Consider the following 24,583-nt stretch of genomic DNA (forward strand, 5'->3'; position numbering starts at 1 on the left):
TGCAGAAGTAGCCTTACATGTAACTTTGGCTTTTGTTGTGACAACAAAATAAAAACAATCAGAATAGTAAATCAGTGATTCCTGGGGTTATAAATTAACCTCTTTTGCAGATTCCTCCTATTAGTCACTTGTAATTTTTTTTAATCAAATGCATATAAACTATAATGTCTTTTATTTCTTAATAAGGTGAGGTCTTTTTGTTTGAGTTGATAATGCAATCTCACTTCAGTCCTGAGATTCCTATGATTTCATTCTGTGGTTCACAGTAGAATCTTCATGTTTTTCTTTTTTATATTGTGCTGTAGTTAGTATCAGGATTGTCCATCTGTCTTTGATACTCTCTGTTTCATTTTAGAGAAGTCGTATCATTCCTCTACCAGGGAGAAGCAATATTTTCAGAAACCAGTTTAAAAGTAATTTAGCACCTGTGCATGAAGTACATGAGCTGTTAAAGTAATATAGATAACACTGAAACATAATGTGTAATGAATAACTTTGCTGTGTGCCTTCTTCAAAAGTGTGCTTTAAAGAGCACGACATGATGAAAGTTTCTTGAAAGAACAGTAGATTTTAGTGGACTATATAACCAGAGAGCCCACTCATTTCTGAGGTATTACTGTGATACAGATACCTCTGAAAGCACAGCTGAGCACAGCTGAGCATAAATCACAACTTATCTTGTGAAATGCCCCATGCAAAATATTTATGTGTATGTCCAAAAGTTTTAACCCTACTGTTATTACTGAAGGACATATTCAGCATGATGGACAGTGCTTTTGACAGACAGCTCCCACTAATGTTAGTAGGAGTTGTATGGCTGAGTTCTTACTTGTGTTTTGAAAATGTGTCTTGGCATATTTTTTAGGAAAAATAGATTGCCTTGAAGTCCTTTTTTTTTTTAATTAAGCAATTCAGCCACTTGAGCTCTCTAGCAGAACTGGAAATAATGTTTATTTTTACACAGAAGCACTAGATAGTAGACAATACTGCTGAAATTTTTTTTCACTTGTTTTTGTAGACAGTACCATAAATTCCTCATATAACTGGAAGCATTATATTTATTGTAAAGCAATACGAAATATGTTTTATACTGAGCAGAGGTTTGGGTTTTTGTAGAGTTGTATAAATACCTTTTTTACACCTAAATTTATATTAGCCTTCAGATCTAGAGATTTTCAATAATTCTTAACTTGTACAATCAAATATTGATAACACATTTAGAAACAAAAGATGTAGGATTATGTAAGACAATCCACAGATTTTATTAATAATGCAGAATGACTTAATAGTATGTGATAGCATTTTCCAATCCCTCATATAGGGAAGCAGGTCTAAGTTAAAAATTAAATCTCCTGCTGAATACTAAACAGAGAGAAGAATGTTATTCAAAAGTAAAAGAGTTTTTTGCAAAACAATTCACAAAATGTATCTGTCATGTAAAGAGGGATACTTTGAAGTGTGGTAGTGAAGAGGACTTTGCAGCATAGTGGTATGTATTTTCAGCACACATTATATGCTAGGTATTGCACAGCTGATGTATTTTTCAGTCCTGGTGTTGTGAAACTGTTGGACTGTATGCCACTAAATTAATAGCTTCCACCTAGACTGTCTTATTAAGAAGATTTCTATTTCATAACAATCCTTTCATAATGAATGTTTAACTACCGGTGTTTCATAATAATTACTATGTATTTCATAATAAGGTGTACCTATGTTTGGAGCAGTACTTAGTATGTCTTTTACAATATGATGTTTTATAATTACAGTTCACCAGAGTATTCAGTATAGAATATTTATTTTTAAGTTTAAACCTCCCATTTTTTTTGTCAAGTGTTTTGTGATTTTAATGTTTCACCATGTCTTCTAAACAGTGTTGGAGTGTAAGAGGTTGGTACATTGAAAATGGAAAATACCATTGTGCTACCTGGATTTCACTCAGTAATTAGCAGTATGGTCATATTTAGGGAAAGGTGAAGAAATTACTAAAAGGTTCAAGAATCTTTAAGAAGGAATTGTTGAAAAGACTACCATAGAGTAATATATTAGGCATAAAAGGGGAGAAATGGAATATCAGTCTTTATCAGTCTTTTTCTTTATTTGAAAGAGCATTGGATTTTCCTTCTGTTTTGAGAACCAGATATAAAGAGATGGAATCTTTTCATACTCTACAAGACAAAAAGCTAGGAGAGATTTATGTGTTAGCTGGAGAGCTTTTCTATTTCATTTTCCTCTTGTAGTTCCTCCCAAAAAGATGGTTCTACTTATGAAAGTGTAAATTTTGCGTTGCAGGTAGGAAGACCCTATATGTGTTGTACACAGTGTTTGCTTTAATTGTCATTCTTTGTGGGAGTTATAGTAGGCCATGGTTTCTCCGTAGATATAAAAACCTCTTAATCTTGTTTGTTTCAATTGTTGAATCTTAGTAGTTATGGTTGTTAGTCTCTAAAAGTTCCTCTCTTTGTTGTACAGACTGGTAACTGATAGATAAACCCAGTCTGCATGACACTAGGCCTATTAATTTTCTGTGAACTGAGAAATTCATATAACATTTTTTTCTCTTGTGACAACAGCAATAGATCTGTTTCTGATGCCAGATAGCAGTGTGTTTGTGTGTCTGCTAGCACTGTCTTGTGTCATCTGAAATCTTGTTACGTTCCAATACCTTCCTGCTACGCCTCTGCCTTTACTTGTTTCTTTGATTTGGAATACCAGTTAAATTCACAGTTTACATGTGATTAGAAGGAAAAATAATACTGCAGTAAATTTTGCCAACTCCTTTTTGGAGTTCTGTCAAGTACAAAACATTTTCTGATCTGTATAATAAGAAATCTCAAACACTGGAATTTCTTTTTATTTCTGTCTGTTGGTGTAAACCATAGTTTCATTTCAAAGCAACATGCTGTTTTCTTACAGTGTTGTATATCAACTTCATAGACACATATTGTTCCTTCTTTTTCATTAGTCTGTGTACATGAAACAGACGTTTCCTAATTTTGGTCTCTGCAAAATCTAATGTGTTGGTAACTGAACATTTATCTTAGGCTTTTCTCTGTGAAGAAGCTTCAAACTTGAACAGACGCCTGAACATTATCTCTCTCTGGAGTGCATGCATATTCTTTTACATCTCATTAGTCTTCATTTTTATTTTATATTTCTTGATCAGCTGATTTCTGTCCTTGAGCTTGTCTGATTGATTTTCAAGCTACTTCTTGAAAACTATCTTGATAGAAAGAAACGAGAGAAAACTACTTTTCCAGTTACTATGGAGCGCTCATTCCTATATTACTATGTTGATATTTATTCAAGTTGGAAGTTAGTGTATTTACCCTTTATTCTTAACAAGCATTCTTCCTATGAGAATTATATCACCTGAGGTCTCCCTAGAGAACTACAGCATATGCTATGAGGTGTTTGCAGGAATAAATTCATCATCCAGTAGGGTAATCCAGATGTCAACCCTGAAATCTGCTTCTTTTACGGTCTTACAGTACTAAAATAGTTTCGCCTCAATTGTAACACAAAGATTTAATTTTGCCTCGGCTGTAATGCAAGTGGGGATGTTGTCACTCTACTATAAAATACCGTGTAAATAGACAAGGATAAAAGCATGCCAAAAATATCACACTTTCAAAAATTATTCCATAACAATTATTTCAAAATCAGAACATTTTATTTCTTTTAAACCAATTTGCAGTTTATGACCCTCGGTTGATTGCTTCAAAAATATTCCATATAATTGTCTTCTTTTAAAATAATTTTTTATGGTTGAAAAGGAAGTCCTTGTTAATGCTCGAGATCATCGTTATCGTAAGCAGAAAGCAACTGTGCCAGCCTCTGGAACACTTGAATTTTTTTGTCAACTGAACTAGGCACATTGCATGACAAGAATTTTTTTCTCTCTTTTGTAGCTTTTTTAGCTTTTTTGTTAACTGATATATTTGTGTAGCTATACCAAGAAATCCTAGTGTTATATGAGAATGTTCTAAAAAGATTACTTGCTGAACTAAATATCTTTTCCTTTACATGAGACATGGGAAATTTTAATTTTAGATTTCCATCATTCAAATGAAGTTTCGATAAATAAGATAATATAAAGATGATAACTCAATTATATCTTATATCTTATTTTTTTTTGCACCATGAGCAAATTATTAAGCATGTTTTTCACTTTTCCTTCTAAGTATTATAACAAGGAAATTGTACAGTCATCTTGCCTGGACAGCTTCAACTGGAAACTTTGTAGGTAACACTTGTCCATGGTATTTCAAATATGTTCAGATATTTTTGAGTATCACTTTTCCCAAAATGCGGATGACAGCTTTAAACTGGTTAAACAGTTTACTGTACTATATACTATTTACACTAGTATAAATTTTCATAATCTCTAACAGTATTTAAGTCTAATTTTTTCTGGCCGGCACACAGATCTGATGGTCATCCATCTTTTTTTCTATGTAAAAAATGCAAAACATACTGCAATTATAATTCTTTCTTATGGCCATCATATAAGTTCTGTAGTTATTTTGAGAAGTTGTGATACAGATTACAATCAGTGCTATATAGTCCGAGTGTTGTAGATGAGGATATGTGGCTAAAAGGAGGACATGCATAGCAATGAGGCAAGCAACAATCTCTCAATTTGCATTTTGATACTTGGAAAAATGATTACCTTCTCTGATTACCTCCAGAAGAGATTTATCTGGGTTCAATATCAGTTTGTAAGGTCTATAGTTTATAAATAAACAACTCTGTAGGGACTCCTCATCCTAACCCTTCAGGATTTGCTTGAATAAGTTCTGAATGCTTTGAATCTCCTTCAGCTGTTCAAAGAGAGACAAGACTTTCAAGAGGGCTACAAATCTACATACAAGCCCAACATCTACATAATAACCTCTATTATAATACTATTAGAGATCATAATGAGAAAACTTATCTTTTAATCTTTTTAGCATAAACATCCACTTCAGATTTTAGGGGGAACCCCCCAGTTCACTAAATCCTTTCTATATTGGTGGTAGATCCCAGATACTACTTACCAAGCATCAAAACTACGAAGAAACTACTGCCAGCAAAACAAATGAAATTACTTAATTGAGACTGACTGAAAAAATCACAACCAGATGCCTTTGCAGTTCAGCAGAAGATAGAGTACCCCCTTATTGGCTATATCTCCATATGCATGTTGAAGAAAAATGTGTTTACTTGAAGACAATCAATTCTGGATTCCTCCACCAAGAAACTGATTTTTTTTTGTCTCTACTGATCTAGCCAAACTGCAGAGGCAAAAAGTTGGAGGTGGGGGGTGTTCTAGGAAAACAGTAGTTCTGGTGGCTTCTGCCTCAAGGAAAGCATCTTATAATATGCATTTGTTTGTACCACTTTCTTCATCAGCATGTTTTATGTTAATTCTTGTTCCTTTATAGATTACAGAAATTGGAATTTTATTTTTTTTAATTAAGATTATAGTAGTGTCCTTATACTGTGTGAAATTGACGGTGGCCTAAAAATTCTTTTCATCCTTTCTGTTACTTTTTTCCTCATTATTCTGAAAACCATCACAAGGTTCTTCAATTCATCACTACTTCTCCAAGAACCTAGGTATTTTGAAGGACTGAACTGAATCGTAGCTCTGCTCATCCTTAAGGAATTTGGTGTCTCTTACTACCAGCAACTCAATCTCTTCATTCTCGCTTACTTAAGCATGTGATTCCAAAGACAAGAATTAAAATTTAGATAACTATAGATAGATTATTATCTCCAGTTGGCTGGACAGCTCATTCATTCTGTACCCACTCTGACTTTACTTTTATGGTTTCCTATATGCAAGTGTTACATACTTTAAAACATTTATTCCCTCTCCATTTTGATGGAACACTGTAATGCAGTCTCCTATAGAATCTGAGGGATATATATGGAAAGTTGTTTCAAACTCATATTGAGCTATTTTTCATTTTGTGATTTCTCTTTATTTCAGTTACTTGTTTACATGTTATACTGAATATTTCACAGCCCAAGCATGTCAGGATCCTATATATCCTTCTGAATCTCAGCAGTACTTGCATCTTAGGATCCCAAAGGTCTTCACTAAAGCTCTTGGAGAGGATTCAGCTGCATAAACCATCTTTAATAGTAAAATTTCCTAGGTTTTTATCAGTGAACGACTTCTGGAATGACTTTACTCACTGAACTTCTGTTATTTTGATTTTTTTACTGACTAAAATTGTTCTGTTTAATTCATTCTGTTTCACAGAGTTCATTGGTAGATATATACCTGAATGCCATTCACTGTTTATCTAAATCATGATTTCTAACTGCCTATGGCAGTTGCATTTGCATCCCCTTCATCTTTAGAATAAACTGGGTGATGCTGGAAAATATGTCACATGTATTTTGATTTCTTTTACACACTCATGTTTGAATTTACATGACAAGCTTTCTGTGACATTTTTTGCACACTATATGACCAAGTTAAAATATTATAAATGTACACACTATGAAATTAGCTTTTGAAAGTATCTCTGCAGTCAAAACAGAGACATTTCTCATTAGAAATTTGCTACTATCTTTATCTAATTGGTTTTAACTAAAAGCAAAGTAGATCTCATCTACCTAATTTTGTGTTTTTAAATGTCTTGGATAAAAAAATTCTCTAAATGAGTCAATATCTGACAACTGTTTTGTCAAGAGTTCTATAACACCACACAAACTAGTGTTTCATATCTACCGTGGACAGTGATTTATTAATTTCTATGTACTGTGTTAACATCCATTAGCAAACAGTCCTTGCTCCTAAAAAAAAGGCCTGAGGAAAAATTTTATTTAGTTTTGAAAGATTCTTTACACTATGATAACATATGCAGAGGTTCATCCTTATTTTTAACAACTCTTGCTAATCACCAGCACATATAGTATATGAGAAGAATATTGAATTGCTTTTATGAAGTAGATCACTTGAAAAAAATGTTGAACTCCAGAAAAAGTACCAAACATTCTTTTTTGATATTGAATCATTTAATTCTGTTCTGTCAGAAAAGTTTCTTCCTCTACATGTGGCAAGAAAAGAAAACACAAGTCTAACCTTGGCACTTTGTACATTTATTTAGCAAGTGATAGCATGGAATAATATTAAATGTGTCTAAAGAGAAGGGTTCCTCTACATATAAAGCTGAATGTTTCAAAGTTAAAATGATGCTTTAGAGAAAGATCAGTGCCTCTTATGTTTTTGGAGTTTGGGGACAGGAGGTTTATTTACTTTAATTTAAGTTTGGTTAAATGTGTTTTACTCTGACACGCATCATATTAGTGGGGAGAAGGAAACTGTAACTCTCACCATAATGCAGTTTTCTCATGAGATATGCAAACCATGAAGTCCTCCAACCCAAAGAACAAAACACAAGGATCTAGTGGAATGGAAATACAATCAAGAATTCAAGAAGGTACCACAGCATTATCAAAAGATTTTGTTAATTATTGGATACAAGTAATAATTTGAAAATGTGAAAGTTAGCTGATGACTCCTTTTCCATTAGCATCAGTGACTGAATTTACAGAGTGCCTAGTATATTAAAACATGAGTTCAAACGGCAACTGAATTGCTGAGGGGTTTTTTTTGGTTTGTTTGTTTTGTTTGTGCTTTTTTTCTCCCCAAAGTCAAAATGGAAAAGCTACTGTGGGAATTTCTTTATTTATTTGAGTCATTTCACACATACATCCTGCTTGGAATTCTTGACTTAACGATGAAAGATTTCCTTGAGAAAAAAAGTAGGGATTATAGGGATAGGATGCAAAATTGAATGTTAGCAGTCATGATTACTATTTACCCTTCTTCTGGAGGCCCAGAAACATAAAATAATATTGAACAAAAATGACTATAAGGATTGAAAGGCAGTTTTTATGCTAAATGAGCAAAATATATAAAAATTATCATTATTTATGTGCTAGATATGTGGACCCATATATGATGAATTCCTTCATATCATCTAAATTAAGAAGGAGACATAAACCACTGGAAGCAAAACCAATATATGATATGATGGCTATTAACTTTGTAGAAAATTCCAACAACAGATGTTCAGTGGAATGAAATAGCAGTTTCTGTAGGATAGTATTTGAGAGTTCCCCATTGAATTCTTGTTTCACAATTTCTTGAAGGATAAGAAAACTTGGGTAACAAAAGTATTTTATGAATTTTACTCTTTTATTCTCTAAAATAGACCTTGTGCTGTATGTAATGTTAATAATGCAGATAAAATTCTAGGCTACTTTTAGATATTTATAACTAAATAGTCAAATGTCCAATTTCTTGGAGTGTTGTAATGTACCTGTTAGAATATAGGGTGGGTTTTTCTGTTTTTGTTTGTTTGGGGTTTTTAAAATACACATGAGCTTCTGACTTTGGAATTGGAAATAATTGAAATTTGCAAATTTAGCTAAAACTGGATTTTCTAAATTTCTCTATCTCTCATTATCCATTATATTCTGAAAAAAAAAAAGTAAATAGACATGTAAGTAGAGCTAAATTAAAGGAAAAATTAAACAGAAAAAGAAAACTCTAAAACCAAATAAACCTTACCTCTTTGAAAGATAGAGAATTTTTTCCTTGAAGGAAAAGACTATTAGACCTGGGTCATGGTTAAACATTATACTTTAAACCAGAGGTGTATAAGAACTAAGGAAATAAAGTGGGAATATTTCTTAACTTTAAGTGTTGTTCACTATCTGGAGAAAAATAAGATTGTTCCCTACAAGTTTCTGTAGTCAGACATATCAGAATTATATCTCCTGCTTATCTTTCTGATTTAGCTGTTTCCAGAAGTTTACCTGGCTTACGCAAGCCTTCAGTCTGTAACTCACTAGAGAGTATGTCATTTAAGCAATGACAAGACTTGATCAGAAATCATCCTGAAAAAATAAGTATGGTAACTGGTTTTGATGGTGAAACAAAATCAGTAGTGTGTCCTTCAAGCATTTATGTTTTATGTATGGAAGTCACTCTGTGTAAACTCTGATGATGGTGGAATTGCTTTAGTATAAAGCTCATCACGCACTTTCAGACTTAGGAATAAAGTGAGTGCATTTTTGTTGTTTGGTTTTGTTTTTTGGTTTTTGTTTGGTTGGTTTTGTTTGTTTGTTTTTTCTCTTTGCTTTTTTTGTTTTAAATTTATTATAGCATTATCAGAAGGTTGGTCTTTAGTAACAAAGGCATCATTCTCAGAGGAAAATTATTTGACAATATTGAAAATTTTGAGCATCATAGTTAAAAATACCACATCAACTAAGGGATATAGATGATTTTATTAGAAAATAGTAACTGTTTAAAATATCAAAATGTTTGTCATTAGTTATGCTTCCAGAACATCAGAGAGGAGTTCAAATTGAAGTATTTTTTTATTAAATAAAAAATTTTGGCACATTACCCTCTTTATACTGTTTGTTTTGTGTGGCCATTAGATGTGTGGCACCTGCACTTTCTAATTAGGAGTTTCCTAAAGACTTTACAACAGGTAGCTTCTAGCCATGAGAAAGAACCCTGAGGACATTACTTCAGCTTGATGATATCATTCATATAATTTCACCAGACTAAAGATAACAAAATATCCAAATCTCAATTGCCTCTTTACTGCACGGAAAAGATTTTATGGGGTAAAGAGTGAAGTGGTAGATAGCAGAAGGGGATTATACAGTTTCTTTCCATTCTCTCAGATATGTAAAGTTCTTACCCTTTCCTATGAGAAATGGCTTTAGCTTTACAGAGAATAGGATACTTATTTTCTTTTAACTTATTTGGTTAGTAGAAGTAAAGGTACGGTGTTTCTGTACCAAGAACCATCACCAGGGATATAAAACAGTTTTCCGTTAACAGTGACATATTACAGCAATTAATTAATGTTCTGGAGCAATTTTCTTGGTAGATATTTTGGAGCAAAAAACAGAAGGGTTTATAGTGTAATGCAGGTTCAGATAAATTCCTATGAAAGAATTCCACTGCTTAGAAAATTCTCTGGTTTTGTGGCTGACACAATGTAACCATTGAGCCCTATCCAGAAGAAAAATGGATGCAGGTAGCAGAATTTTATGCATTGTACTGCTTTGCTGTGGTCACAGAGCATGGCAAAGTTGATGTCTAGTTGCAAAAATATCTGAAAAAGGCTTCTAATTAGTCATATTTATCCTCCACACACTTCTCTCTCCTATTTTGTCTCTCTTGCTCTCCTTTTCTTCTAAATGGACATATTAGAGTAGAGTGAGTAGTTAATCATGTCAAAATCCTGGTCAGTGTGCCCTTCATTTACTGTAATGAAAGGAATTTTCACCTTGCTTCAAATGTAACTGTAATTAGATAAAGTTACCTGGAAAATGGATAACAGGCACTTTTCATATCTTTCCGTTCAGCTGCTGCGAGAAGCCCATTTCTTCCTCCAGCTTACATGTCGGCAGGGATTTTTAATGTTCATAACACCTTCCTCATCATCCTGTTTTTTATACTGTATAGTTATTTGTGCCTGCACAAAACCAAATTTCAGCATGAATGAGAGTCATAGTGTTGTACCTGTACGCACAAATCGAAGTGACTCCACAGGTGAAGCAGTGAAGATTTCTGAGTGGTGTGGAAAGCTTAACTGGGCTTTCCTGTAATACAGGACAGCTTTCAGAGCATCACCAAGCAGGGTCTTCTCTTGTTGTGACTTAGCAAATACCAAATGCTTGCTTTAAAGAATTGACAGTTCAGAATCAGCAGTTAAATTATTTTAACAGTTAAATAGGAAGAAAATTCCTATTAGGTATGAAGAAAATGAAGTGGAAAATGAGTACATTTCTTAAGAAGTTAGGTTCAGCAGTCATAGTTCATCAGCTACCTAGGCAGGAGCACATTTCAGTTTACGGTCTACATTACAGAACAAGTGAACTTCAAGGAGGATTTTGAAAGAGGGGTATTAATTTTGGCCTCAAGGCTATTTTCCCATGAAGTCTGGATAAGATTCGATTGACAGTGGTGGAATAATTATACAGTTTGTCCTGTGGCAGTGACATTAAAATCACTTCCAAGTTTGTCTTTCTAATGGGGAAGAGCAGTGGATGAGGAACAAAAAAAAGAAGAAAATCAGAATGGTTGCGTTTCAGATTAGTCTGTGTGGAAAGGAATGTGGTTGTAGATATTGAAACTTGATGGAAAGCTGTGCAGTTACGTGGGATAGCAGCCCGCAGTAACTGCCTTTACAGAAGCATACAAGTTGCCTGTAGTTCCTTTATCTCTGAGACATTGGTGTTGTAGCAGCTGAGCCTCTCTGGTGTTCTTTAACTCACAAACATTTGTTTTGGCAGTCTGGTCAGGGGGAAGATAATAGACTAGATTCAGGTAGGTCGTGTGTTGCTAGAAGCAATATGTTTGAGTCAAGTGATGGGTTAAATACCGAATGAAGTCAAGCCAGTGGTCCTTGGTAAAAAAAAAAAAAGTTAGTGTAACTGTCCTTTCTATAGAGACAGAGAAAGAAAAAGGGCTATTCACAGTCTATTTCTGTAAAAAAGTGTTACTGCACATGTCCGGAAACAGTTTCAATCTAGTCACTACGTTGTTGACATACTACTTCTAGAATCATGGTTTCTTTGAAACATAATCTGGAAAAAATCTTGTGCTGAGGCAAGAACTGATAAACCTATTACCCTAGCAGAGTATTATCAAGTTGGAGACCTGGAGGGGTAAATTCCAGCTCATCGATAGAGCCATGAAAGAGGCACCTAGGTGGTGAGCACGTGAGGATGGGAGTTCCTGACTACCAGTGCTGTCAACAAAAGAAGCACAACTATCTCATCAGTATCAAGCTGAATATATTATAGGTAGTCCATATCCAGGCCTCAAGGTTTTATTTGAAGGTGAGAAAAAGGTTAAGAGATTACAAAAAAACCCCAAACAACAAACAACCAAAAAAAGCCCTGAAAAAATTTCAAGTATTTATCCACAGTTGGGATGTAGAGCTTGAATTCAGAAGAGTCCCTGAAGTAAACCCTTGTAGTTCAGTTGCAGGTACTTGCAAATTTAAAAAGTGTCGTGTGTTTGAATTCCTTTTACAATGGTCTTTCCAGAAGAAAGCCTGTGTGTTCCATTACCAGTAACTGAAATATTTGTACAATTTTTAGTACAGCTGAGAATTGTTATGATATAATCAGAAAGGATGAAACATTTTCTAATCAACTGTCAAATAAGACAATACATGATTGTCCTGTCATGTTCCTATAGCAGTCAATGGGAAAGCTCATACTGATTTTGATAGTAGCATAATTGATCCTGAAGGCAAGGGCTGGGGTCCAGGGCTTGCTTTCTGACCCAAAGCACCAGAAAGTTTCATATGATTAAATGTGCTGTCATCCGAGTTATCCCAAACACAATGCTTACCAGAATTTCTTGTCTCTTTGAACCATATCTGGGCGTTATCTGAGCTCAACATGGGCCAAAACTTTGAAGAGGAATGCACTAACAAATAAAATATATGGACAATTGCATGGCATTACTGAAGTCTCAGTTCTTCTCAGTTCATAGAATGATATTTATTCCTTTTAATTTTAATGATTTGATGAGATTTTAATCTAATACTTTAAATACAGAATTATCAATATATATTTGTATTGATAGTAAACAATGTAGAGATAAATGATTTTGCTTCTTTTTTTTGGAAAAAAACCACACAGAAAAAAAGGCACCAAAACCCCCTAAAACAAACCACAAAACAACAATTCTCCAGGTTTTAATTTGTAATGCCAAAACTTTTTATTTTTAGTCTGAGTGACATAGAAATGCAAAAAAATACTCACTATAAATAAATATTCTGCATAATCCCATATTACATAATTAAAGTTGGTAATTCACTGGTTTTATTTAAAGTTGTTTTATTTTGGCAATTTTTAAGCACATAAGGAAACATAATGCTGCTCTTGAAAATGTTTTAATGGCTTATTCTGTATGTAAAAATCAGGTCCGATGTGCCTATATTAACAGATATCTTATTATGTAGTGATCCGAGTGTAATAATTTGTCTATTCCTGACATTTTGATGAGTGACATTTAATGTATGTATTACTCTAAACTAGATAAGTCCTTTGCTGTGATGCTCAACGTCTGCTGTCAAGAAGCCTGTTGCAATATTGAATGCAAAGGCCAGATTTGTTGCACAACCTTAAAATGAGCTCACACCAACTTTTTTTAAGGAGTCCATATATTTTTACATTGCAAAATATGATTTCACACTTCATTATGTACCTGTAGGAAGTCCTCTGGAGTGCTCTACTTCTTCCCTCAAACTTGTGACAAACGCTTGAATGAGTTGAGGAAATCAATAGATGCTTTACTTTTTAAAGAGGGAGCATTTGAATTTCTCAAGTGCCCTTCTTTCTTATATTGTGTTTTGTTCTCTTAAAGAGAAATAATTATTAACTTATTACTTTATGTTACTATTATAGGATGAAGTATCACTGTTGTATATTACTAATTTACAATCTCATATATAGATACAGAATAACCATTGTAAAAATTTTGTTTGTACTAAGATGGCAAGATCTTCAAATTAGTTGTGCATATGAGTCTCTTATTATTGCAAACATGCCAGTCACCAGCAATAAACAGTATGAGCAACTTTGCAAGTCCCAGTAGGGTATTACACAGTGAAGGAAAAATATAGATCATGAGGTTTAAGAATTAAAAATAGTCTTATAGAGACAGCAGTTAGTAGGTGTTTTTATTAAAAAATAATTAAATGAAAATTCAATGAAATGCTTGTGCAGCTCCTATCTTCTACATAGGATGGTGAGATTCCTTAAGATAGAAAGACTGGCTAAATGTAGTTTTTGAAGATATGCTAGCTTGATAAGTATTTTTGTAAAGGAGTTTCTGAGAATATGGTCCATCCTTTTGGTTTAGGAATGTTACAAAATATGGTAATAAAATGAAGACTAACATTTTCCAGACAAAATTAAGTGAATCATATTAATCAATACAGTTTACATATTTCTGTTATTTCTTGAGTAACATATATATTTTTTTTCTGGAATCATGAAAGTTGGTGGTTTTTTTTTTTTCATGTCATAGATCATAGGCTAAATATCAATGTGTTATTTCGAAATGTTGAGCTAAGATACTGCTAACATTTTGCTAATGCACACTGAGCATATTCTTTGAATATTCTTATATCAACAGGGACAGATTTGCTGATTTTCTTTGACAATAACTTCTACATTCTAGATCAGGAGTTTGGTTTCTATGATTTACCAAAGCCTTGAAGATGTGTTTTGGGAATATAAAGGGAAATCCATGCTAAAATTACTCTTCAGTAGATTTGACAGTCTAGTTTTGGGAGCAGACCAGTGAACATAGTGGGAAGGAGTCAAGTTATTTTACATAGTAAGCTTAGGAAAATTGTATTGTTTTTAATATTACTTTAGAGTTGCTTAATGAGTAATTTTTAATTCAGGAATAATCTGAAGGCAATGGAGATAATAGATACTTCTCTGGACAGATATAAACAATGTATTACTCAATTTTTAAACATATATAAAAGCATCTAGAAATTGGGAAATAATAGATGCATTTTGTTTTTTGGAAATGAGAGTAATGTTTCATGGTTTCAGGACGTCAGAGTATTTGCTAGTTATTCACAGACACAGCATTCTTTAAAGATAATACTCTTCATAATACACAGTAACATTATTTTTTTGTTACCATATGACAAAAAGATAGCAACTTTAGTTGAAATATGTGCAGTTTTACTAGAATTAAAAATCCAACTATTCCTTAGTCTGGGCTAAAATGAATGCAAATTATACTATATAAAATAAATCTTTTTTAAAACAGTAAAAGTTTTTAATTAGAGTATAGAAAGATAAAGGAGAAATGATGGAATTATAGGGAAGAGAGAATTATGTGGAGAAGATAAATTATACTTTATTATTTACCCTTTTTCAGAATGCAAAAAAAGAAGGAATATTAAATCAAATTGAAAATAGCATATTTAAAAAAGAAAAGAGAATTTAATTAGTTTTATTTTTGTAGATTGTTAATTAACCTCTGGACTTTTTCTCAGGCTAAAATAAAAAAAGGAGTCCTTTGCAATAAAGCTACAGTGATTAGATATACAAGTGCATCTGAGATAATGCTTTATGGGTAAAGCAAAGGGTAGAGAGTTATAAAGAATCTTTCCCGGTAGTGTGGAGGCAATTTTCAGGGTTTTTTCCATCTTCACATGAAATGCTAGTACTAATATTAGTCAGAATCAGAATATGTTTTTGCAGAAACTTTCATTATCTCTTTTCCCTAGTTCAGAGAGCAGTAGTGTTGAGGAAAAAAAACTGATCAGTGTGGAAGGAAAATAGCAGGCATTGTGATTTTCTCAGGTTAATATTTAGTATGATAACATTCCTACTGATTATGACAAATTTAGTAAAATCGTAAATCTACCTCATAGATGGTACTGTGTAATGTCACTTTATTTCATGTTCTGTGCATTTCATTAACCTGTTTACACTGTCTGTTGTGTAAATTCTTTGTGCATCAGATGAATCCATAGTTCAATTCATAGAAATTTTACCCCAGACTCTAGGTCTATCACCAAAGGTCATGGAAAATATTTCCATCAACTTCTCTAGACATTAGTTAAGGTCCATTTGAACACGTACACCAGCAAACAACACGGAATGCAGTTAAGTAGAAAAAAAATGATATTTCAGTGAGGTGAACACATATAGGATATAATGTTCTCATGAGTTTATTGAGTTAGTATTTGAAGCAATGGTGAAAAATATGGCCTTCAATTTGGGCCTCTATGAATGTTACCGGCATCATGACCACTATGAAACAAAAGCTGCAACTGTCATCTAAGTTGGTTCAGAATATGCACCTGAATATTTAATTTACTGTAGTAAGTGACAATTAGGTAAGTTTTTCCCTACTTCCCTGTTAATAATTCCTGATTTACAAATTTGTGTCTAGTAGTTCAATTAGGTTAAATGGCATGTGTTGAGACTGAAAGTTGTTGTTGATTAAAATAGTTTATAAATCATGACAGACAGAGTGGTAAACAGGTAGGCTTTCATTCTTGCGAAAAAGCAATTTCAAGAATCATAAAAATATTAGTTAATGAATTTGTCAGTTGAATACAGCAATGTGGAAAGAAAAAAGTAAAAGACAAAATTTGAGGTACAGGCAATTTTCAATTTAGGTAAAGGTTGTTGTTTTTTTTTTTCCAGACGTGTCTAAGAACTGCTGATGTTTAAGCAGTTTTATCTGTAATAATAAATGTCATCTTTTGCATTTAAAGTCAAAGGATCAGAAAAACTTTGTACCTGAGTATCTTTAAAAGTGTCTCTACCTGTTTACTGTGCTGTCATTATTAAAAACCTCACAAACAAATATTTTACTTTTATTTTTTGTATGTAACTTTGACATCCAGTTTTAAAAAGATATAAAAATGCACATAAAATAATTGGTGCATATAATTAATCATAAAATGTAATGTGATGGTATATATTTTATATGATAATTAGTATTTTTATTTAAATTAAGCATATATTTATCCATATATTATATTTGACAATGTAGATTCAGTAAAAGTTAGTGCCTATATATTTAAAATATTGCTAGGGGCAATCCAGATAGGAATTTGTTGTGTCTCATTCAGTTTTACAATATACTAAATCATGACATAAAAGCAAATATGTTTAGTTAAATTGTTAGTAGCATCATTTTCATTGATTGAGAATACTTCATAAAATCAAAATACGGCTTAGTTGTTTGATGCTTGCAATAATACTGCTTGCATTTTCACCCAATTAACACAAGATAATCTATTGGAATACTTAGCTCTTTGAATTATTATTTAATAAATTTGTTTATTTGATTAAAAATCAACCTTATTTTTTTTCAGGTCAAAAAGATCAGTACAATAGTTTAACCACTGATTTTTGGTTTTGTTTTAAAGAACAGCAAGAAAAGAGGGTTTGTGGTCAGGTGAAAATATTTTTGCTGAATTGCCTAATATGTTACAATATTTTCATTTACAGAAAACACTACCATTATTGTGCATGAACTTTTTTCTCATTGATTCTCAAATTTAAAGCCACTCTGCCATCAAGGATGTATGTATAAGAAATTGCTTTATAACAAGGAAAAAAAAAATCAGTCATAATATAAAGCAATTTAAACTTGGATGGATCAATTACACTGTTATATCCAAATGAGCTACAGCAAGTTGTGGGTCCATTCTGTCAGTCCTTAATCAAAGAAGCATGGATAAAGTACCAGAAGTTTTTCCTTAATTCTTTTATTCTCTGTTTATTGTTTAATGAAAATTTGAGGGTTTTTTGTTTGTTTGTTTGGGGTTTTTTGTTGGTTTTGGTTTTGGTTTTTTTGTTGTTTTTGTTTAAAGATAAACTAAAATGAATTACATGTATATTTCTACATGGGAATATAACTTGAAGACTGAGTTATTGTAGTTGAATATGGCTGAAAGCACAGTATGTTGGAAGTACACTGTGTAATTTATGTATTCAGGAAGGTGTGCTCTTAAATAATGTATTTGAATCAAAACAGCAACTATTTGATTTTTTGTCTTTTTTTTTAAATTCAGAAGCAGGGATATTTAGCATATGAAAATGAATAAGTTAGAAATAAAATCTGTCTCTTTAGCCTTTATCCTTTCATTACTGTCTGTCTTAATTTTTTTGTGGCTAAAACTAAAAACCAAGTTGAATCTTTTGAGAAGTATTTGTGGCGATATAGTGCTCTTTTTTTTTTTTATAATTCTGAACACTACCACTTTGTTTATAGTGAAAAGAAAATGTTTTGTTTGAAGCTTTACAGCGTAGAGTCAAGTGAAAATTTTTTTTATGCAAGTATTCGAAAGCATATACTTCTCTAGTTGCCAGATTCCTCATTTGTTTCTAAAATATGGAAAGCTAGTTCAGTTTCATGTTTCATGTTTCATTTCAGACAATAATTGCAGACAGATTGAAAAGGAAAAGGCAGTGTTTTTTGAACTGCTTCATTTTACTGGTGTTTTCAGATATAGATAACAGAAAAGAGAAATCTTGCATTGCCTGAGACTGAGGAATTTTAAAGCTGGATAAGTGTTTAGATATAACTAAGCAGGATTCCTAAGAGCACGGACCTGAAGTGATTTGTTTTTTCAATTTTCTCAAGAGATCTAGGAATCCTGCATTACTGATATTGATTGTTGCTTAAACTAATAATTAATTATGTTCTATTCCACTTTCTTTATGCTTCTCAAAACTGGAAAGAATCATTGCCATTTGTAGTATTTTGGGAATTAGATCACCCCAGTCGAATAAACATATCTGAACCAGAACAAACTACCTAATGTGCTCTCCTCTTAAGTATGAGTGGCTACACGAACTGCACAGTAATTTTCTTTTATTTTTTTGCGTTGTGAAAAAAACTACTAGGCATTGTGAGCATAAATACTAGTAAAATGAAGGCAATATGAGTTTGGTATGAAAATGACATAATTGCTAATGATTTCTACAACTTCTCCGGTTGAATTAAATTGAAAAAAACAATGCCCACAATTCTCATAGCATAAACCCAGAGCGTTCAGAATGGATACGTGTGCAACCCTCACTGCTTCCAAGTTTGTAGTAATTTTAATTGAAATTCTTACTTGCATATAATTGAGCCACCCAGAGAGAACCTAAAGCAATAATTACTATGCTCCAGTGCATTCCTACTGGTGTTTCCTTTTTCTTACAACTGAGTTGATATTTGTTCTGCAGTCTGTTGGTGTCTGCAGTAACAGTTGTAACAAAGTCCATCCAGCAAGAACATTCTTCCTGGACTTTAGGATGCGTCAGTAGCAAAAATTTCTCATAAAGGAAACTATAGCGTCCAGACACTGCAAAGAGTCTGCTCTGAAAATTAACAAACACCACCCCCCACCCCTTCATAGGAAGAAAGTATTCCTATGCTACATTTTCTTCTTTTTTTCCTTTTTTTTTTTTTATGGGACACTTAACGATGCAAGTAATATTCTATTGGCTTTGGATTTTTATATTAGGTTTTCTTGTCAATTACTCTGTATATTTTGTGTGTAACTATATTACATATGGATAAGTGTGATAGTAGTTTTTAAATGTACTTACATACTAAAGGAAACCATATATAATATTTAAATAGTTATCTATTCATGTGAAATATGCAATCATTAAAAGCCAAACTTTTCCTTAGGAGAATGGGTGAATTTAACATGGCTGTCATGCCAAGGGGCTTAAGATTGAGCCCTGATTTTATTAGAAATCGTCATTGAAGGAGTTATCACAGTTTTCCGCTTATACAGCTCTCATTTGCTTTTCATCAGCTAGTGCTGATGATTTTGAATGCCTCATCTTTCTATAATCCTGTGATAATTGCATCCATTTAGTCTACCATGTAAGGTATCCATGCATTTTAATCTTTTGTTTACAGATACCTAGCACTTCTCATGCTTTGCTGTTGAATGCTAATGCACAGCTCAGGTCTTAGTCTATTCAGGATAAAATAAGCAGTTAACTAAGAGCTTTGAAAATGATAGCCTCACTAAAATGTTTAATAAATTGGTCAAGTGTCATTTTTACACATTATTCTGAGAGATTTCTTCCAACTGGTTAGTTTCTCAAGAGAGGCGTTTATGAATAATCATTTATTAAAGTAATGGAATATGAGTTTGAGTGTGTTTCTGCATTATGTTATTATTTTGTGGCTTACACTGACATTATTTGAAAAAATATGTCAAACCTGTATAATGCAGTTCCCCAAAACCTTTACGAAGCAATTCATCAGGATGAAGTATCTTAGCTGATGGCAGTGTAAAGACAGAACCTATTAGATATCAAACAGATGACATTTTTGTTTCCTAATCTACTTTCAGGAAATATGTACATAATAAAAGATACAATTAAACTAACACCATAGGATATGAAAAATTTTTAGGGACTCATAAAAAAGTCAAATTGTTCAAAAGGATGCAGTGTTCAGCAGGAGTGACTTCTATAAGTTCAGACTCATACCAGATATGAAGCTAAAATCTACACAAATCTCAGAAATTTAAGAACCATTATTTCCAGATGTACTACACTACTTCTTTCCATTCTTTTCCCAGAAATATGCAATAGTAAATTATAGTTTTGTAGAACAAGAGCAATACCAGTAATTAAATATTTTTTATAGGTAAAAAAATCTTCACTATAGTAATAAAAAAAAAAATCCAACCTTTATGTTTGTGTTTTGTAGTAGGCTTATCCTAACTGATTCCTTCCATTTACTGAGTGGGACTGTGTTGTCTTTGCCACTGTAGAAATCTGAAAGCAAGTAAGAGCAGGCTCTTCCATTCACACAGCATAGACAACATAATGGACAAAACACATAAATGAAATGCATTGTTCTCTGTAGCTCTTTTTTTTTTTTTTTTTGATAGTCTTTTTATCAAGTATTGTTTAATTTCCATTCAGATACTAGTGCACCATTTTTGTCCAGTGTTAGTTTCATTATTTCATAACATTTAAAAAAAGGGAAATAATTTTAAGAACCAAAAAAAATAAAGTACAGATCTTCAGTGAGTAAGAGACAGACCTTCCCCCATAAATTTTCAAGTTATTTACGGGAAATGCTGTAGACTGAAGAAAGGAAGGGGAGTTCTGATGCAATTGATAGAATTCTAGAAGGCAATTCAACCTGCTAGTAACTCATTCTCCTATTTCTGACAGTTATACCTAACGCCCCAGGGAATCACCTAACAATAGCAAGTGGCCTTCTAGTGCACTCCAGGCAAGAGATAAAGAACAAAGGACCAGTAATAAGAGATCAGATGCTTTTTGCCTGTATTAGTAGTGCGTTATGAAACAGAAGTAAAAGGAATGAAATGACAACTGAAAGATGCTTCGCATTTACATTCAAATACATAAAATAATTTTAAATAGAAACAAAACCTTTTTATTTTGAGATATGGGCTCAAAATATGAATCCTTAGACTTCTGTAAAGGTAGTCTTTTACTCTGCTGTACTGCCCCTTCCAAAGAAAACTATTTTGATACTTCTATAACTTAACCTTGCATTTTGATCAGTTTTCATAGTACTCATAGAAGTGAGGTACAGAGTTCAATTTCAGGACTATGTTTGAGAGTAGAATGCAGAATTCTTTGATAACTTGCCTTTGCTTCAAGCATCTTTCTTTTCTGAGTCTGTTTAAAAACTATTTTAGGTTTTCTTTCTGTTTTCTTTGAGTTAATATTTCTTAATTATAATTGTAGCTTAGATTTCTTTATGTTAATAGTTTTTCCTACTCAACTTTAAATATGACTTACTATGTTCATATCATGTGGTAGAAATGACTTATCAGCTGAAGTACAGGAGCTCTAAAATGGGGTCTGTGTATTGAGAGAGTATACACTGGTTTTTGTTGTAATAGAATTTGAATTCTTCACTGAATGTTTAAGGAGTAATTAATCTGAACCAGCTTATGCAACACATTTGCCCAGGTAGCAGTTGAAATGCAAATCCAGCAGTTAATAGTTTTGTTCGTATATGGTCTATATTTACATGTTTATATCTACATATGTAGGTGATGGCCATGTGTGTGTTGTATTTAAGTATCCTGATATTTTTACAGTCCTGCTGTCAGGTGGCTTTTGCTTGGGTCCTCAAGGGTTGTGGATTTTTCCCTCAGGTGTAGTGATGGTAAAATCTGAATACCCTTTACATATGGCAGCTGATCTAAAACCTAAGGAGAGGACAGAGCAGTTTCTAGGGTCAAGTTACAATTTCCTTGTTACCATTCCAATTTACATGGACAGAGAAGATCCTCTGGGATCTTTTACCAGTTTTAAGATGACTGCTATTACTGTTACCATGGTAAGCATTATACAGGGAGTGATTGAAGCCAGGTTCAGTGGAACAAATTACAGCTATCTTCCACTGACCTCAAAGTGTTTGGTAAATTAACCTCAAAATCAGTCCTGATGTTTCTTCATAAATAATTACCTAAAGAATCGTTTTACTCATTGAAACACTTCTGTAAGACTTTAAGTGGATGTGAAGATCTGTTTCCCCACTCCTATCTCCCTGTTTCTATGTGTCAGTAAAAGGGAAATCTCCTTCTCTCTCCTTCTCTCTCATTTCTCCGTTAAGGTATGATATTATCTATAGACCTCTTAGATAAATAATTTGCTCTATAGGCTGTAATTTTATTCTTATTTTTACAGTACATCAACACCTGCTACCATTCTGTTCAGCCGTTACTGATCAGGATATTTAGCCTCACATTAATTATAAAATGAGTGATTCTTAAGAATAGAATTTAAATTAATATTAAATATTCATTATTTTTTAAATTATTTGTTTAAAAGAGGATTAGATTGAATTTAGTATTGTAGGACTGCAATCTGATATATGAAGGTATGCAATATTGTGACCCAAGAATGGCTGATATTTTTTTAAAGAATTACTGAATATTCATACTATAGCTAAATCGTCTGCCCAAAATAAATCTATCCTTATTGCTACAATAAAATAATAATACCCACTGCAGTGATGACATTTATTGTCAGCTGAACCTATCTATTAAACAGTGTTTAAAAGGATTCTGTAAGCATTAGAAAGATAAAATAATGCCCTTTTTGATTTCTGAAACAGATCACTGTGTTATTGAGTTCTTAATTACAGAAAGAACACCTGATTTACAATTAAGTATTAGTGGATTACGTTGATATCAGTTTAATTACTACAGAAACTGATCATAATTAGTTTAAATTTTATATTATAAGAGGAAGGAAAGAATGAAAGAGTATTCAAGCAATGTTGGAGAGACTGCTATATAAAAATTACAGAACTGTAATCTGAAATTATGAGGACACTCCAGTTTGGTTTTTGATTTTCAGTATTTTTTAGTACACACTATCAAAAGAACCCCAAATCAACAAAACCAAACCAAAATGCCTCATTTTAAAAGCAGAGCTATCATACTATCTGCTTTAGAAGATCTCAGTGTGTGTAGAAAACTAAACAATGTTGTTTTTTAAGAAATAAAATAGGTGTCACTGTAGTCTTTTTTCCCCTTGGTAGAGTGGTGAATACTAAGATGCTTCCCTGCAGCTATATATGCCAGACAAAATCTCTTTGCATGTAGTAATTAGTTTATAGCACCCTATAGCCCAGAGCCCAGCAGGAATTATTTGTAAGCAAGTACAATATAAACAAAAAGACAGTTCTTGTTTTAAAGGTGCTGACTGGCTCTTTTGGCCACCAAGCAGTTCCTTCTGATAAGGAACATTTGTCTTACTTTAAAAAAGAATACGGATGGAAAGCCAAGTCAGTAGAAGGTATAAGAAAGCTATCTTATTTTAGGTTGTGACTGTTGCTTGAGACAAGTTATAAACTTGGTGAATTTAGGCTATTCTAAATAAAAAATAAAAATGGTTCAAGCTTTTTCTCCAATATAATGGATTGAATAAAGCAAACAAAATTTTATGCTTCTAGTAAAAAAAATACAAGAAAGAAACAAGTTTAAACTCTTTCAGGATTTTTCATGTCTCTGAGGTATTTAGAGAATGCTTACATATTCAGACACAATATTTTTACTGTGGCTTACCTATTTTGTATTGACACACAGGATCATTCAATGCACAGAGCATTGTATGGTTACAATGAGAAGAATAACTCTGCCAAAGTATTAAAAGATCATAAAAATACCACAGTCTGAAAATATATCCTCATGAAAAGCTAAAGAACTGGCATATCAATGGTAAAATTCACGTGATATGTTCGAGACCATAGTGAGCATAAGGGCATACAATGACACTTTTTTAAAAATGTTTGTTTCTTAAGTTATCCTCTGCAGCCAATAATAAAATAACTATCAATCTTCTTAAGTTATCCTTTTGACACGATAATATGTGTTAGTTTAAATTCAGTGAAGGTAGTTTAAATAGATGTCTTTAACCTTACAGTCAATGGGACAGATGAAAGGAGAATGTACAGATGATTGCAGTGACCTGCCTGGTATTAAGAAATGATCACTTAATCATGTTTGATTGTGGATCCGTATTCTTAATAATCTCAATCATAGTACCTTATTTTTAAATTGTTTTTTTCTCTTAAGAATGAATTTCACATCTGGAAACCAAGTCACTGTACAGTTAGACAAAAAGCAACTCAGGTAGGATAGAGGTGTGTTGGGCAAATATGCTTCTCATTACAATAGTTACTACTCAAAAAGGAAAAGTAGTCTCTCAAAACACTTAACAATCGTTGGATGCTTGCAATGCTTGCTTGTGATGCAACCCATTTAGTTCTAACATCTAACCCAAACCTCCTCTGGCCCAACTTGAGGACATTTCCTCTTGTTCTTTCACTTGAGACATGGCAGAAGAGACTGATCCCCACCTCACTACAATCTCCTTTCAGGTAATTGCAGAGAGAAATGAAGTTCCCCTTCACTTTCTCACCCCTAAACAGAGGAGGCCAACCTTTATTTCAAAGTGTCAAGTAAACCTATTCCCATGTTTTCTTTGAATTAAGCTTCCATAAATACGAATCTGGTCTTCATGGTTACACACA

At 32.8% G+C, this 24,583-nt stretch overlaps 1 protein-coding gene across 5 annotated transcripts in view; it reads left to right on the forward strand.

The window, feature by feature from the left end:
* The window catches only part of GRIK2 (glutamate ionotropic receptor kainate type subunit 2), a 370,969-nt gene that overhangs the window by 241,440 nt on the left and 104,946 nt on the right, over positions 1–24,583 (forward strand). The gene's annotated exons all lie outside the window — the stretch shown is intronic.

This window comes from Corapipo altera, unplaced genomic scaffold, assembly GCF_003945725.1.
Source record: "Corapipo altera isolate COAL_440 unplaced genomic scaffold, ASM394572v1 2b, whole genome shotgun sequence".
Taxonomy (NCBI): Eukaryota; Metazoa; Chordata; class Aves; order Passeriformes; family Pipridae; genus Corapipo; species Corapipo altera.